This window comes from Giraffa tippelskirchi, chromosome 5, assembly GCF_054371585.1.
Source record: "Giraffa tippelskirchi isolate mGirTip1 chromosome 5, T2T-mGirTip1v1.2.pri, whole genome shotgun sequence".
NCBI lineage: Eukaryota > Metazoa > Chordata > Mammalia > Artiodactyla > Giraffidae > Giraffa > Giraffa tippelskirchi.
Genome location: NC_137279.1, coordinates 91,074,588 through 91,090,158, shown reverse-complemented (window position 1 = coordinate 91,090,158; position 15,571 = coordinate 91,074,588). Strand labels below are relative to the sequence as shown.

Here is a 15,571-nt window from a genome sequence, read left to right as displayed (position 1 = left end):
TTTCCTTAGTACCATTCCTTCAAATAAGGTAATTTGGTATGCCACCCTTCCCTCACACCCCAAAAGGAAAAAAAAAAATGTGAGAAAAAGGTTTGAGAAGTCTATGTGCCAAGTCGCTTTAGTCATGTCCGACTCTTTGTGATCCTATGGACTGTAGGCTGCCAGGCTCCTCTGTCCAGGCAAGAGTACTGGAGTGGGTTGCTGTACCCTCTCCAGAGGATCTTCCCGACCCAGGGATTGAACCTACGTCTCTTATGTCTCCTTCATTGGCAAGTGGATTCTTTACCACTAGCACCACCTGGGAAGCCCTTCAGAAGTCTGTGCTTAATCACTCAGTGGTGTCTGACTCTGTGACTCCATGACTATAGCCTGCCAGGCTCCTCTGTCCATGGAATTGTCCAGGCAGGAATATTGGAGTGGGTTGACATGCCCTACTCCAGGGGTTCAATCCAACCCAGGGACTGAAAGGTCTCCTACATTGCAGATGGATTCTTTACCCTCTGAGCCACCAGGGAAACCCTCAGAAGTCTAAAATGTGTCATTTGATAGATGCTCTGGTAGATCTGCTTTAGAGAATGAGTTAATAATATTTCATATTAAAGCCTCACTTCAGCCAAGCTTTTAAAAAACTTGTTGTTGTAGAACTTCTAGAATCTGCTTACTATGTCCTTCAAAGCATGATGTGTGCTTTATTGTGCTTCTCTTAAAAAGAAATGGTTAATGAGAGCTGAAGGTTAACAGTTAAAAGTAGACAGTGATAATGGATAATTGAAAGTTGACCATGGAGAAGGAAATGGCAACCCACTCTAGTATTCTTGCCTAGGAAATCCCATGGATGGAGGAGTCTGGCAGGCTCCAGTCCACAACGTTGCAGAGGAGTCAGACACAACTTAGTGACTAAACAACAACAAATGTGTATGCCATGGATATTAGCACAGCACCACTTTCAACAATGTCATAAAATCTAACATCCTTTGCAGGAAATTGAGTTTCATGCTGCCTTTTATTTACATTGAATTTTTATTTTGAACAATAGGCAACAAATGATTCAGCAATGATATTGATTCAAAGGCCATGAATCAATTCAATGATTTGCTGGTAAATCTTGAACAACCAGTTCTCAGAAAAACAAAGAGATCTGGTTTATAGTGTTTCCCAATTGCCTAGTATAGATTATCCACTATGGTCTATTCCAAGTGACCAAATGTGATGTCACTTAATGTGGAGTTGGAAAGGCACATGTACATCATTTCTGAGAGCCTGTATGAGCCAGCTCCAGGAGCAAACTCCCAGAGATAGTGAAAGACAGGGAAGCCCAGAGTGTTGTAGTCCATGGGGTTGCAAAGAGTCGGACATGACGACTGAACAACAATAATTAAGTAGAAAGTGAGCCTTGAGTGTTCATTAGTGTTTCAACTGGTTAGTTTTTAGTGGGTATTTCCATGTTATAAAGACTTGTCTTCCTTGTAAACCTTGTATAACCTATAGGATTCAATAATTAAGATTCTCATGTATATCATATAGAGTTCCCTAGAGCTGTCCTAAGAAAGTAAATAAAAATCCTAGCAATATTTCATGTTATTTCTAAAGCAGACCCTGATTTACTCTCAGGGGATTCCCTGGTAACTCAGCTGGCAAAGAATCCTCCTGCAATGCAGGAGATCCCAGTTCAATTCCTGGGTCGGGAAGATCCATGGGAGAAAGGATAGGCTACCCACTCCAGTATGCTTGGGCTTTCCTGGTGACTCAGCTGGTAATGAATCTGCCTGTAATTCAGGAGTCCCTGGTTTGATGCCTGGGTTGGGAAGATCCCCTGGAGAAGGGAACAGTTACCCACTCCAGTATTCTGGCCTGGAGAATTCCATGGGCTGTATAGTCCATGGAGTCACAAAGTGTCAGACACGACTGAGCGATTTTCACTTTCCCTATATCTTGGTGAGTTCTCTTTTTCCCCAAAACAGTGCTCCCCTAAACCCACCACCACGCCTACATTCAGGGATTAAATAGCAGGCCCCTCACATCTTTTTAGCAGTATTCTCCAGAAATACAGTGAGACTTGAAATGAGGCCTAAATTCCTCTGTATTTATTTTACCTCCTCCAAAGCACAGGAACTGAATTTTTTTGTACCCCTCCACCCCGCCCCCTGCCCTGATCCAATTCATATGTTGAAGTCCCTTCACCCAATGGGACTTTGTTTTCAGATAGGGCTTTTAAAGAGGTAATTTTGGTTAAGTGAGATTGTAAATGTTGGGTCTTAATCCAATATGACTGATGTTCTCTTTGGAAGAGGAAGTGACACCAGAGAGGCACACACACAGAGAAAAGGCTACTCAATGACACAGCAGGAATGCAGCCATCTCCAAGCCAGGATGAGAGGTCTCTCTAGAAACCCATCCTGCCAGCACCTTGATCTTGTTTGACTTCTAGACTCCAGAATAGTAAGAAAATATCTGTCATTTGTTTATATATATATATATATATATATATATATATATATATAAAGAAAGTTGACCAGACATCATTTTGATTTTCTTCCTTTGTTCTGAATTCTTCAGAAGAGAAATGCTGCATTCTCCTAATAACCAATATTTGAGGCATGTTATTTTTTATTTTTTTTTTCTCAGGCTTATAGTTGTAGAATATTTCCAGGGTATTCAAGTGTACTGAAACAGTACGAGAAAAGTCAATAAATGATGCACAGCATCCAAACTGGAAAAAATTAAGCAATAGGAAGATAGTGAACAATAAAGAAGTCTTCTCACCAACAAAAATGTGTCAGTAATTTCCGCTAATTTATTTTTGTCCTGAAGAAACATTCTCAGGGGAATAGGTGTGAATATGCAGTGCGTTTGGGCTTCGCAGGGCTTCCCTGGTGGCTCAGATGGTAAAGAATCCAACTGCAATTAGGGAGACCTGGGTTCAATCCCTGGGTTGAGAAGATTCCCTGGAGGAGAGCCTGACAAGCTACTCTAGTATTCTGGCCTGGAGAATTCCATGGACAGAGGAGCCTGGTGGGCTACAGTCCATGGGGTCGCAAAGAGTTGGGCACGACTGAGCGACTTTCACTCACTTCACTTTGGGCTCTAGTGGTAAAGAGCCCTCCCGCCAAAGCAGGAGATGTAAGAGATGTGAATTTGATCCCTGGGTCAGAAAGATCCCCTGGAGGAGGGCATGGCAACTCACTCCAGTATTCTTGCCTGGAGAATCCCATGGACAGAGGAGCCTGACAAGCTACAGTCCGTGGGGTCACAACTGAAGCGACTTAGCATGTGGTGAGTTTGAGAAGAGCTTCAGTTGGCATGCTGTCCTTAGAGAATGTACTCGAGGAGAAATCCCATATATATGTGTGTGTGTGTATGTGCACCCAGCGTGGCAGTGCGTCCTTCAGAGCTTTCATTTCATCTAGCACTAGAGTTCTCATTTGTGAAAAAGCCTATAAATGTACTGAGTTTGAGAACATGTTTCACTACATCACACCCTCAGTGAGTACTGGAGAGACCTGTATGTAAAAACAGAGACAGTTTTCATTTGAGTCTCAGATCTCATTGTGTATCAGAGAACACTTTTTTTTTTTTTCTGCCATCTTTCAGGGAGAAGGCAACCTGGCAGAAACACTGAAAAAAGTACTGAAGAGAGAAAATACTTTCTTAGGCCATTGAGAAGGATAGTTGCAAATTGTCTGCTGATGTCGGTTAGTTTACCAAAAAAACGGGGTGGGGTCAGTTTGAAAGAATTCAGAAATTCTTTCTGGCTAAATTAAGAAGTATACGTTGCAAGATTGAGGCAGAGAGAAACCAGTGAAGAGACTATTGCAACAGTCCCCGTGTAAAAAAGAAATGTGATATGGACCAGAGTATTTGTAGTGGTGGTGGTGAGAAGTGGTAGGATGTTGGATATATATTTAAAGGTTAAATTGATGGATTTCCTGATGGGCTGGAAAAAAGAAAGATGTCAAATGGTGATTCCAAAGTTTTTTTTTTTATAAGAACCAAAGTGACATTGATTAAGATGAGAAAACTGGCATAGGATGGGTCTGGGGAGCGGCAAGAAGCAGGAACTTGGCTGTGGGCATGTTAGGTGTTTTTGTCCAGCTGATGATAATGAACCAAATACATGCACCATTATGGTCAAACCAAAGAAACATCACAACTCTGTGAGGAGACATTAATTGTCCCCACTTTTTAGATGAGGAAATTGGGATTCAAGGAAGTGAAGAGCCTTGCCCAAGTTGACACAGCTGGAGCAAGTTAGACTTGGTGTTGAGACTGTAACCGAGCAGGACCCTGTGGGGCCTTCCCAGGACATGCCCTCCCCTACAGCCTCTGCTTTAGCTCTTCTCTGAAGTACCTGCTGCTGCTGCTGCTAAGTCGCTTCAGTCGTGTCTGACTCTGTATGACCCCATAGATGGCAGCCCACCAGGCTCCCCTGTCCCTGGGATTCTCCAGGCAAGAACATTGGAGTGGGTTGCCATTTCCTTCTCCAATGCATGAAAGTGAAAAGTGAAAGTGAAGTTGCTCAGTCGTGTCCGACTCTTTGCGACCCCATGGACTGCAGCCTACCAGGCTCCTCCGTCCATGGGATTCTCCAGGCAAGAGTACTGGAGTGGGGTGCCATTGCCTTCTCCACTGAAGTACCTAGGTAACTTTATTTGATGCACATTTCTTGAATTGTTTTACAGGTGTGACTCCCATACCCCAACAAATGGAAGATGTTAACTACTGGATGACCATGAGCACACAGGCCCAGGCCTCTAGAGCCTAAGGGCTGATAAAGTTAGCCCCTGTGATACCATCCTGTTACCTCACCTTCAGCCAGTCAGAGAATTGTGTATGAGGTGATCACATACCCTGCAACCTCCCTCCCTCACCTGGGTTTTAAATATGCTTTACCAAAACACTTAGGGGAACTTGTGGCTTTTTAGTGGATGAGCCACCAATCTCCTTGCGTGGTCCTGAAATAAACCTTTCTCTTCTCTAAACTCCAAAGTTTAAGTTTTTTTGGACTCACTGTACATTGGGCACATGAACTTGTACTAATAAAACAAGAGTTTCCAGTGTGGTCTTCTAGGTTCTCTTAAGCGTCATGATTGCCTCAGCTCCTCACAATTTGTAGCACAATAGAGCTAAACAGCCAGACAACAGACACATTGCTAATGTCCTCCTTTGGCTCATGGCCTGAATTAGACAATAATTTTTTTTACCTTGTCATAGCTTCTTATAGACTGTTTCTTCTGAATCTACTGCAGCTTTTTGGTTGGTAACCAGAAATTTTAAAACACAGGCTTAATGCTCTTTTTAATATGGAATATGTGTCTCCATTTTTACGATTTACATGTGTAATGCAAATCTGGTTTTTAATATTTATATGTAGCTTTGAAAAAAGCAAAAAGATGATTATTTATACATATTTTGCCCATATATCTATTTTGCTAATCTGTGCTTTGAACGGGAGTGTTGACTTCGTTTGTTATGATCATTTTAACTTCTCATAAGTTTACCCAGACATTAGAAGCTTAAAATATCAGGTAGTTACCAAACAATTATATTAGGTGATAATTCTCCACTTTTCCTATAGTGAATGAACCATTAAGTTCTTTTATACATTTTTTTTCTCTAAATATGAATGTTTGCTTCCAGACCATTAGAAACTTGAGAGAGAAACTGTAAAGCAGCATAACCTAAAGAGAAAATGAAACCTTGCAACTCAAAATCAATATGAAATTCATAATAGCAACATGAGACAGTGTGAAACTAACATTCGATATTCTTTAAGTCATTTTTTACTAAATTTTCTGGGGATATAACTTTTGGTCAACGAGGTGCACTTGTTTTTAAATACCAACTGGTAATTCCATTCAATTAATTTTCTTGTTTGGCCACGCCATGTGGCATGCGGGATGCTAGTTCCCTAACTAAGGTTTGAACCCATGCCCCCTACAGTGGAAGCCCAGAGTTATAACCACTGGACCACCAGGGAAGTCCATCTAATTTTTCAAATCAAAATTCCAGATGCTGTTTTGAATGCTGGGATTTAGAGCAGTGAGAAAAAAAAAAACTGATAAAAAAAAACACCTTCATGGAGCTTAATTTCTAATGAGGAGAGATGTGTTTAGTGACAACAATTATAGCGTCAAGAGTAGGCAAGGCTATCTAGATTAGATGAGGGCTTGTCTGTTGTTGGGATTCTATGGTGGAGAGTTAAAAAAAATGGTGAGGAACAAGAGGGAGTTAAAATGAGAGTTCTGAGGGTGAGTTAGGATGTCAAGGTGGAGGGGAGTCGGTATCTAGGGGTGGAGAAGAACTTCACTTAAGAGCCTTGTTTTGGTGGGAAATGGAACTAAGGGTCTACTCAGTGATCATTAAATATTTATTGAACAAAATTTACCCAATTCTCCATGTCCAGATAACTTATTTTATATAGATTTTTGTTTTATAAAAGGCTTAAACAGAATTGTCTATCAGTTCGGTTCAGTCGCTCAGTCGTGTCCGACTCTTTGTGACCCCAAGTACTGTAGCACACACCAGGCTTCCCTGTCCATCACCAACTCCTGGAGCTTGCTCAGACTCATGTCCATTGAGTTAGTGATGCCATCCAACCATCTTATCCTCTGTCATCCCCTTCTCCTCCTGCCTTCAATCTTCCCCAGCATCAGGGTCTTTTCCAATGAGTCAATTCTTTGTATAAGGTGGCCAAAGTATTGGAGTTTCAGCTTCAGCATCAGTCCTTCCAATGAATATTCAGAACTGATTTCCTTTAGGATTGACTGGTTTGATCTCCTTGCTGTCCAAGGGACTCTCAAGAGTCTTTTCCAACACCACAGTTCAAAAGCATCAATCCTTTGGAGCTCAACTTTCTTTATAGTCCAACTCTCACATCCATACATGACTACTGGAAAAACCATAGTCTTGACTAGATGGACCTTTGTTGGCAAAGTAACGTCTCTGCTTTTTAATATTCTGTCTAGGTTGGTCATAACTTTTCTTCCAAGGAGTAAGCGTCTTTTCATTTCATGGCTGTGTCACTATCTGCAGTGATTTTGGAGCCCCCCAAAGTAAAGTCTGTTACTGTTTCCATTGTTTCCCCATCTACTTGCCATGAAGTGATGGGACTGGATGCCATGATCTTAGTTTTTTGATTGTTGAGTTTTAAGCCACACTCTCCTCTTTCACTTTCATAAAGAGGCTCTTTAGTTCTTCTTTGCTTTCTGCCATATCTGTGGTGTCATCTGCATATCTGAGGTTATTGATATTTCTCCTGGCAATCTTGATTCCAGCTTGTGCTTCATCCAGCCCAGCATTTCACGTGATGTACTCATCATGTGATAATCAGGTTAAATAAGTTAAATAAAAATTGTCTATCAAAGGCTGCTAAAAGATTGAATCCAAAATATTGATGGCTAGTTATATCATAGTAAGGGAGCTGTTTAGAGACACCAAATATAGAGTGGGGGTAAATGCGCACTTTTTTGAATGGAGAAAAGTAGATTTTGGGTTCTCCCAGTGGTCAGAAGAACACAAGATTTTCAGACAAGATCAGGCACGTTCAGGGTGGTATGGCCATAGACAGAAGAACACAAGATTTTCAGAATATAATCCTTCTCCTCTGATGGAGCTAGCAAAAGATGCCTTGGGGAAGTCATGGCACGGAAGGCATTGGTGTCATGTCAGCTGTTCATCACAAGTGAAGTAAGGAGTTCGAAACAGAAGAAAAACCTTGCAAAAATTTGTATGTTACAAAGTGTTAAATAAGCCTTTAAGAGGAGAAATATGAAAGTGGTAAAATTAGGAAAAAATAGTGTAAACTATTGCTAATACTAGACATGTCAAAAATGATATTTGAAATTCTACTAACAAAATTTGAAGAACAGAAAACTCTACATTAAAAAAAATTCTCCCAAAGCTAATTATACAAAGACAAGATTATAGCCATAACCTATACAATCATAAAATTTTAGAGTTGGAGGAATGCAGAGGTTCACTGGTTATCATATTCAAAATGACCAGCCACATAAATGGGAAATGAATAGATTTCAGATTCATTATAGCTGACTTTCTGAAAATGCTTGATTTTGTGCTGCTGCAGCTGAAACAGTGCCAGGAATCATTAGGAATACCACAACTTGAAAGCCAAATAATAAACATAGTTCTATTCTTGGGCAAACCCTGCTTAGACAGATCAGGGGATGGCAGAGCCAGGGAGAGAAGGGAAGCAGGATCTGCATGTAAGATTATAACTTTTCAGTCTCTGAAGAGGGGTACTAAGAAGAATTGAGACCCAAGTGGTTAAAGTTTAAGACCAAGAAGAATCCCAGCCAAGCTTCAGATATTTTTTTTTAAAAAGGTTTTTATTTTGTTTTAGGGTATGTCTGCTCAGTTGTGTCTGACTCTGCAGCCCCATGGACTGTAGCCCACAAGCTCCTCTGCCCATGGAATTTTCTAGGCAAGGATACTGGAGTGGGGTGTCATTTCTTACTCCAGTATTGGGATAGAGCTGATTAACAATGTTGTGATAGTTTCAGGTGAACAGGGAAGGGGCTCAGCCATACATGTACATGTATCCATTCCCCTCCAAACTCCGCTACCTTCCAGGTTGCCACAACATTGAGCAGAGTAAGCCTGGGGTATTTTTAAAGTATCTTGAGAAAGAAAAAGGACACCGAAGGAGGCAGTGTTACTTTAAATAGAAAAGAGCTAGTATATGAATAGAGAATCACAAGAGACTTTCTAGAATCCTCAGGGTTTTTTCTCAGGATGGGGGACAGGCTGATGTATTCCTTCCTTTAATAGCCCCATGGTGCAGCCATCCAGCCTACTTTTCTTGTGCTGAGGAGTTGTCTCTGGTTACTATTATATATATATAACTACCATATATGCTAGTATATCCCATGACCATTTTTCCCAGGAAGTCTGGCTACCCAAATGGGTAAGATTAATGCAATTTCTCCTTTTCTTTCTACTCCAAAAGACAAGAACAGTGAGCCTTCTAGTTTTTTATTTCCATGGGTTTATTCCTATTCACTACAAGGACCTATAGGAAAGTTACAAAGAATCTGGAATCTTACAAAGATCTTACAGTCATGCCTTCTATGCTTTTTTATTTTATTCTTTTATAACAAAATATAGGTATGTGGCAAACTGGTAGCGATGGGACAATGAGGCAACAGGGACAATGCTTAATTTATAGGACTGTTGTAAGGATCCATATGAAAAGTGCATGTAAAGAACTTAATATAATCCTGGCATGTAGAAACTGCCCCCCAAATACTAACAATTGTAGTTTATATATAATAAGATCTGTCCATGGGATTTCTCAGGCAAGAATACTAGTGTGGGTGGCCATTTCCTTCTCCAGAGGATCTTCCCAGCCCAGGAATCAAACCCACACCACCTGCATTGGCAAGCGGATTCTTTACCACTGACCCACCAGGAAAGCCCCATTACTCCATTATGGTCCCTTTTCTTAACACCTAGGCTTTTCTGCAGATGACTTTCAAACTTTTGCCTGGGATTCTCACTAAAAAAAAAACTTCTCCATCTTGTCTTAGTACATACAATTATTTCGTAAGACAAGATTTACTTTTGCTATTTTTGATTCACTCTGATATTTTGTTATATATGTGTATATATATATATCCCAGTCTAGTCTATTTCATTAAAACATAAATACTTGTAGTGACTCAATTAATTTCACAGGTTTTAATGAACTTTTCATTCTACTTGCAAAACACTGTTTTAGAGGAAATCTGGGAAGAGCAAACAAATATTTGCCTTCTGAATTCTTGCAGGCTGGATGAGAAGCATGTGAAAGCAATTGACTCATCCAACCAACTCCTTTCATATTACCACTGAAAACAAAATATGTCTACATACCTAGTAGAATGGCCAAAATCTGGAACACTGATAGCACCAGGTGCTGGCAAGTATATGGAACAGTAGATATCCTCGTTCATTGCTGGTGGGAATGCAAAATGGCATAGCCACTTTGGAGGACAGTTTGGCAGTTCCTTTAAAAATTAGACATACTCTTACCCTATGATCCAGCAGCTGTGCTTCTTGGAATTTACCCAAAGGAGCTAGAAACATATGCCCACACAAAACCCTGCACACGGATCATTAGGGCAGCTTTATTTGTAATTGCCAAAGCTTTAAAACAATAAAGATGTCCTTCAGTAGGTGAATGGCTATGTAAACTGTGGTACATCCAGATGGTGGAATATTATATAGAGCTAAAAAGAAATGGGTTATCAAGACATGCAAAGACTTGGCTTAAATGCACATTACTAAGTGAAGGAAGCCAATTTGAAAAGGTTACATGCTGTGTGATTCCAACGATGTGACATTCTAGAAAAGGCAAAATTAAGCAGACAGTAAAAAGATCAGTGATTACTAGAGGTTGGAAGTGGGGGGAGGGAGGAATAGGCAGAGCACAGAAGAATTTTAGAAGAGTGAAAATACTCTGTATGATAATATAATGATATATTCATGTCTTTATACCTTTGTACAAATCCATAGAATGTGTAACAACAGGAGTAATTCCTAAGGTAAACTATGGACTTTGAGCGATAATGATGTGTCAATGTAGTTTCATCAGTTGTAAGAAATGTATCACTCTTATGGGGGATGTTGATAATGGCTATGCATATGTCGGGGGTAGTAGGTTATGGGAAATCGCTGTACCTTTCTCTCAGTTTTGCTTTAAACCTAAAACCACTCTAAAAGAATAAAGTATTATAACACAAAAAGAAAAGTGTGTTAGGTTCACAGCTGGCGTTTTTGAAAGAGAAGACTTTAATTAAAAAACATTTATTGAACGCTTGTGATGTGCCTGACCTGGCAGTTGTCACTGGGAATATTGAGATAAAGAAAAAGATACCTCTCCTCTAGGAATTCGCAAGACTAGTTTGGGAGCCTGCTAGATAGACAGTGCTTGTGTGATGAGAGCTATAAAAAGGGCACACACACAAGGGTCTACAGGAAAAGCAACTGTCAGTTAACTGAGATTGAGGGGGTAAGAGGTGGTGATGAGAGGCATTTCTGAATTAAGCATTAGAGTTGGTGGATGATTTGGAATTACCTGGAATGGGTCCGCCCATATTGAGGAAGGGAGTATGTTACTAGAAGAAACTGGATTAAGATTCAACTAAAAGATAGCAAGTATCTACTATGTGCTAGAAATGTAAACACTTTATCCAATCTCCAACATAAACTCACATAAGATACTCACTTCATAAACGAGGAACCTGAGACTCAGAGATGTTAAATGACTTTCCCATAAAATGGAGAAGTTGGATTTTAACTCCTCTTCCTAGACTTTCTTAGTTCTCCGTGTTTCTGTTTTTAAAAGTGGTATGTTCTGTGCTTAGTGGCTCAGTGCTGTCCGACTCTGCGACCCCCCTGGACTGTAGCCTGCCAGGCTCCTCTGTCAATGGGGATTCTCCAGGCAAGAATACTGGAGTGAGTTACCATGCCCTCCTCCAGGGAATCTTCCAAACCCAAGGATTGAACCAAGATTTCCTGCATTGCAGGTGAATTCTTTATGAGTTGAGCTACCAGGGAAGCCCAAAGGTGATATAGGGAAAGCTAATCAGATTTTGCTGCCTAATTTCTCTTAGTGTCATTACACAAAATGGGCTGAAAAGCACATTATTGAATGCAGGGGTATGTGGCCTTACTCTGAATATACCAAACCACTTCAAGCAAAGCAATGGATAAGACAAAGGAGTAAAACCCTTCACCACTTCCCTCACCTCTGGTCAAGACTGAATTCTTGAGTAGTTAAGAACCTGGCTCTGGGCTCAAATCCCATCTCTGCCATCTCAAACTGTACAACTTTTAACAAGTTACTCTGCACTTTTCACTGTACAAGGGGATTAAAAAGAGTAACTAATTTATTAGGCTGTTGTGAGATTCAAAAGAGAAAAAAAAATAAAGGTAAAAAGCTTACTGTAGTGATGGTGTGTAGAAACTGCTGAAGAAATATTGCAGTTAAAGCATTAGGAAGAGGCTACTTCACTTCCCTAAATTAGTTTCACTCATTAGTTTGAACCTTGGTTGACATGTCACCTTCCCTAAAGCCTACACTGTGAATAAAACAGAAACTGACCACAGGGGTTACGGCCAGTCATGGGAAAAACACAAAAAGCTTTTCTTTTTAAAAATGCTCCTGGATAGTGCTTTGAATCTCTAGAATATTACAGACACATTTACATTTGGAATGTGGGAGAATAACCGTCTCAGGAGCTGAAGTGCAAGGAAGGGATGAAATGATGGATAGAAAAGAGGAAGGGAGAAGGAAGTAGGAAAGGAAGGAGGAAGGAGATGATTCTGCTGTGTGTGGGTGAAGATGTATAGCAGTCAGAAAGAGAGAAGAGGGGGAAAGATGGGGGAGGGAGAGAGATGGGGTGGGGGAGAAGGAAATGAGAATAATGAAAAATTCAAGTGATATTGGTAACATATGTTAAAAGAAATAACACATGTCAGTTGTAGCTATGTGTCTGTTACATCACGCTTACTTTTCAAAGGCATCTGCTTTGTGAATTGTGAGTCACGGAGGACCCCTTAGAAAAGAGTATGTCCTCCTTTGAAGTCAAAGTCGAGAACTGTGAGAAAGCAGCCATTAACTCATTATTGACCAGTAGATTGTTACAGAAACTAATGTCTGCAATTTATGGATATTTATGTTGTCCAGCCAAAAATTAATTCTGTTGTTTCACTTCCCTAAATTCATTTCACTCATTGCTTTTTAGAACCTTGGTTGACATGTCACCTTCCCTAACACACTTTGCAGGTTATTACATTCAATAGTTTCACCTGACATACCTGTAAAGTCATCTAATTTTTGTGAAATGTTTTCTTCAATCTACTATTCTATAGAAGCAAGCAAGGAGCATTTTCAGCACCGTTTCATTTTCACTTTCTGTATCAGAATTTATCACTAAGGTTTTTTTTGTGTGTCTTTTTGTTGGTCTAATATTCGTGTAGTCTGAATCAGAACTATATTTTGAAGAACTATCGCCTTCTGAGACACTAGTATATATGTCTCTCGAATGATCAAAGAAAGTACCTGCATAATATTCACTGAAAAATTCTTCTTCACTCAAAATTTCACGATGCATCATTTTGAAAAATTTTGTCTTTATAATATGCACAAGGTTGAAACAAAAGCCTAATGGAACAAAATGTGAGTGATAATGACAACCATAAATTTCTTAGTGAACTCTCAATTTTAAGCTCTAACAACTTCTCACGGTGATGTTAATTGCATCACTCTCTAAAAACGTATTTGTATGTCTCCAGTCAATAATGTTTGGGAACAAAATGCATATTAATAGCTCTCTGGTCAATAGCATGTTTTAAGATATCTTTTGGTATTCTATGAGCCTTGTTCAATTTTACTGGGGGTTAATGACTTCTTAATATGTCTAAGCTATAGGCTTAGATATCCAGGCTAATTGAATCACAGACAATGAAAATTGAGGTCACAGGATTAGAATTTTGTCACAAAATCAAAAGACCTTATAATTATAAGACCCCATGCTCACAAAAGTGTTCCCCGGTGGCTCAGACAGTAAAGAAGCTGTCTGCAATGCTGGAGACCCAGGTTCAATCCCTAGGTCAGGAAGCTCTCCTGGAGAGGGAAATGACTACCCACTTCAGTATCCTTACCTGGAGAATCCCATGGATGGAGGAACACTTCTTTTCTTCAGTGACTATGCTAAGTCCTTTGACTGTGTGGATCAAAACAAACTGTGGAGAATTCTTAAAGAGATAGGAATACCAGACCACCTCACCTGCCTCCTGAGAAACCTGTATGCAGGTCAAGAAGCAACAGATAGAAAAGGGCATGGAACAACGGGCTAATTACAGATTGGGAAAGGAATACTTCAAGGCTGTCTGTATATTGTCACTCTACTTATTTAACTTCTATTCAGAGTACATCATGTGAAATGCTGGGCTGGATGAAACACAAGCTGGAATCAATATTGCCAGGAGAAATACCAATAACCTCAGATATGCAGATGACACTATCCTTATGGCAGAAATAGAAGAGGAACTAAAGAGCCTCTTGATGAAGGTGAAAGAGGAGAGTGAAAAAGTTGGCTTAAAACTCAACATTCAAAAAACGAAGATTATAGCATCCAGTCCCATCACTTCCTGGCAAATAGATGGGGAAACAATGGAAGCAGCAACAGACTTTATTTTGGGGACTCCAAAATCACTGCAGATGGTGACTGCAGCATGAAATTAAAAGAGGCTTGCTCCTTGGAAGAAAAGCTATGACCAACCTAGATAGCATATTAAAAAGAAGAGACGTTACTTTGCAGACTAAGGTCCGCCTAGTCAAAGCTATGGTTTTTCCAATAGTCATGTATGGATGTGAGTGAAAGTTGCTCAGTCGTGTCTGACTCTTTGTGACCCCGTGGACTACACAGTCCAGGGAATTCTCCAGGCCAGAATACTGGGGTGGGTAGACTTTCTCTTCTCCAGGGGATCTTCCCAACCCAGAGATTGAACCCAGGTCTTCCTCATTGCAGGAACATTCTTTACCAGCTGAGCCACAAGGGAAGCCCAATGGATGTGAGAGTTGGACCATAAAGAAGGCTGAGTGCCAAAGAATTGATGCTTTTGAACTGTGGTGTTGGAGAAGACTCTTGAGAGTCCCTTGGACAGCAAGGAGATCAAACCAGTCAATTCTAAAGGAACCCTGAATATTCATGGGAAGGACAAATGCTGAAGCTGAAGTTCTAATACTTTGGCCACCTGATGCTGACTCATTGGAAATGACCCTGATGCTGGGAAAGACTGAAAGCAGGAGGAGAAAGGGATGACAGAAGGTGAGATTGGATGGCATCACTGACTTAATGGACATGAGTTTGAGCAAGCTCTCGGAGACGGTGAAGGACAGGGAAGCCTGGTGTGCTGCAGCCCATGGGGTCACAAAGAGTTGGACAAGACTGAGAGACTGAAAAACAAAATGCTCAAAATATCTTCAACATATTCAGTGTATTTGGCAGATGGCCAGCAAGGTCCAGTATGAACATCTTTATTGGCAGAGTTCATTAAAAAAAAAAAACAAAAAAACCCCAGACTATTCTTAATATATTAATGTACAGTTTTCAGTCCTCCAGCAAAAATAAAATCTAGACTGTAAATTAATGGCAAAAGTAAATTCAAAATCAGACTATCCTTATTGGATAATTTTAACAGCTATGAACTTTGCTCATTCTTGCATTGATCTAAATTTTGTCTTCTGCTAACTTTCACATACTGGACCTAATGCCACCCCCAAAGCAACTGAGAACTGAGTGAATTTTCATTTTCTTATGACAGATCTTTAAACATTGGCTAGAGATCCACAGTCCCCTAGATCGTTTTTCATTATGATAATTTCAGACCCTTCCCATTTTGAATGACCTCTTCTGGACAAGATGCAATTGTAAAAACTCCTCTCTTGTCAGGGTGCTCAGAGTAATATCAAACATCATAGTGGACCATTTCTGGTAACAAGGCAGAGTAAGGTAATAGAGACTGCTCACTCATCTCAACACATACTTCAAAGACTTTAAATGCT

General features: G+C 40.2%; 1 protein-coding gene across 8 annotated transcripts in view; it reads left to right on the top strand.

Moving 5' to 3' along the window:
* The window catches only part of CD1D (CD1d molecule), a 111,983-nt gene that overhangs the window by 26,558 nt on the left and 69,854 nt on the right, over positions 1 to 15,571 (top strand). The gene's annotated exons all lie outside the window — the stretch shown is intronic.